This window comes from Furipterus horrens, unplaced genomic scaffold (genome assembly GCF_987537825.1).
Source record: "Furipterus horrens unplaced genomic scaffold, mFurHor1.1.pri manual_scaffold_16, whole genome shotgun sequence".
In the NCBI taxonomy this organism is placed as follows: Eukaryota; Metazoa; Chordata; class Mammalia; order Chiroptera; family Furipteridae; genus Furipterus; species Furipterus horrens.
Window position 1 is genome coordinate 8234859 of NW_028327186.1, and position 2556 is coordinate 8237414.

General features: G+C 48.4%; 1 non-coding gene across 1 annotated transcript; it reads left to right on the plus strand.

Moving 5' to 3' along the window:
• Positions 1-675: 675 nt before the first annotated feature.
• LOC149992050 (U6 spliceosomal RNA) lies at positions 676-784 on the plus strand. The gene has a single exon (XR_016508522.1). It is a non-coding gene; the product is annotated as a U6 spliceosomal RNA (small nuclear RNA).
• Positions 785-2556: the final 1772 nt, after the last annotated feature.

Genomic DNA, 2556 nt, shown 5'->3' on the forward strand with positions numbered 1-2556 from the left:
AGAAACACTGTGATTCTTGCTACACTTAGGTACAGAAAGTACCGCCTTAACACTTACGGCACTTCTGGCCTCCATTACCATAACAGCTCTATTTTTAAGAAAAGTTGGGGGACGTGTGGAGAATCTTAGCATTAACATATGTTCATCTGAGGCCGTATGCGTTTCTGTTTGGTGCCTGTGGTCGGAAGAAAGCAGAGACACATCTCTCTCCATATGTTTATCAACATCCAGCAAGACTGTAATTAATGAGGAATCCCTTCTGTGATACTTAATACAGAGGTGACAAACAGCCGCCGAAGCGCGCCATAAACTTGATTAGGACAAGCGCATGCACACTTTGGCAGCAGAGGGTGTTTTAAGCCACAGAAAGATCTGGGCTTAAGTCTGGTTAGTTCAGGAAGCTCAGCAGGGAAAGACAAAATGAACATCAGCCACGTTCTCCAGTTTTTGTTGGAGGAGATCAAGAGCCCAGACAGGAACAGGGTCAATGAGCAGGTGCTAACTCAGAATCAGTTCCAGCCAGAAGTGTTTGAGAATTTAACTCAGAATCATTCCATGAATTGGTACTCAAGAGAGGCATACACCTGCGTATGAAGTTGACATTTTTGTCCTGCTTCTCTGGGAGAATCATCAGATCTCTGGAGTAGAAAATATTTACAGAAAAGGCTAAAAGCCATGCTCGCTTCGGCTGCATGTATGCTAAGACTGGAATGATACAGAGGAGAGGAGAGTGGCCCCTGCACAAGGATGCTCAAAGCAGGATTCAGAGAAGCCCCATACGTTAGAATTAGTTCCCCCTTGTCTTCCATGATGTATACGCTCTGTTCCATCCCCTAGGTATTCCCACAGGAAGGGTCTAGGACCAGAGCCAGACTGCATGGCCTCTTGCAGCAACATCCTCGTCAGAGGAAGCAAAGCGTTCCTGGAGGAGAGGAGGATGCATGTGGAAAAGAACGTGGCTGAGAGGGATGGGGGGACTTCCGTGTTTAGAAATGCCTCTCTTGGCAAAAAGCCCCGAGGCGCATGTGGACCTTCTGGAGCTCAGAGAAATGCAGGACTGCAGGTGTGACCACCAGGGACATTCACTGCAGCGCCCCAGCTTCTAGTGCAATGCAAACCACGGGGACCCGCGGACACCCGTGCAGAGGCGGAGGAGAGGAACCCAAGGAAGCCCTGGCCAGGGTCTGGTTGCCATGGTGCTAAGCCTTGCCCACGGACCCTGCAGCCCAGGACTGGAAATGGGAGGGCTTGTACTTGCAAGCTGCAGAGAGCAGCCAGCAGGCCCTCGCCCGCTGGGCAATAGATAAAAGCCTGGCCTCTTGCCCCCTGGCCAGACGTCCTTTGCAGACCCCCGTGGGGCTCTCCGCAAGTCTGCAGGTTCAAGCAGGAAGTCAGACTGCTGGAGACATTCTATTTGTGACTGTGTCTGAATAATTTAACACTCCCTCCAAAACAGACTATCTTAAGCATTTGTCGATTCCCATGCATTTGAGCACACCTCAAAAAAATAAATAAATAAATAAAAGTAAAAGAAAAAGAAAGAAAAAAAGGGGGGGAGGGGGGAGATAAAGTTCCCACGCGTAGTGTAAGGGAACAGGAGGGTGGCAGTTCAATGTTCCTGCTTTTACTCTACAGTCAAAGCTCCTCGCTCCCTGGAGCGTTTGACCCCATAGGAAATGCTGCCATTCCACGGCTGATCAGCCCTCAAATCCAGTCTGTGCTGCATGCACACGATGTGGGAGAAAAGGCCTCGTTCTTACATGTTCACGGGTGTCCACTTCCGCCACTGCCACCTATTTGGTGCGTCGCGGTGTGCAAGTCACTTGAGTTTCTCTACCTGAAAATCGCGAGCAGCAATAGCATAACCTCCCTCCCAGGGCTCTTATCCCCAGTCTGCATTTTAAGCGGTTACGCCCACGATGGCCCTGCGCAGAGCACTTTTCTCTTCTGCCTCTACTCCGTCTCCCACATTGCAATCTTCCTCGCCGGTCACTCACTGGGGAGCCACCTCATTTATTTCTCAGATCATTGTTCATCTCTTCCTGTGCCTAATTAATACTTTAAACTTTATTATAGGTGTGTATACAGAGAGGGGAGAAAAAACATAGTATATTTAGGGTTTGGGACCATACTCAGTTTTGGGCATCCGCTGGAGGTCCTGGAATGTATCCCGTGCAGATAAGAAGGAACCACTATATTTATTTTGCCAATAACTGATTATCTAATGGATAATACCCTCAACATACTTGTTTCTGTGTATGTCATGTATGTTACGTATTAATGAAGTGGCTTGATCCCAAGGATCTCATGTGTACTGTCACTATGATTACTGTACCTCTGGTTGAAAAGCAGCAGGACAAAAAACTTGCACATGACAACGTAAGGATCTCATATTCAGTCAGGTGATGGATGGGTGGGGGGTTCCAGACCCTGGGTCCCTACCTGGTCCGCTCCCTTGTTCTGACTCGGTGCAGGGGAGGAAAAAAAAATCACCACTTACAAAGTTAATTTTCAGGGAAGGAACAGAACAGCTTTTGCGTTCTGACACATCCTCCT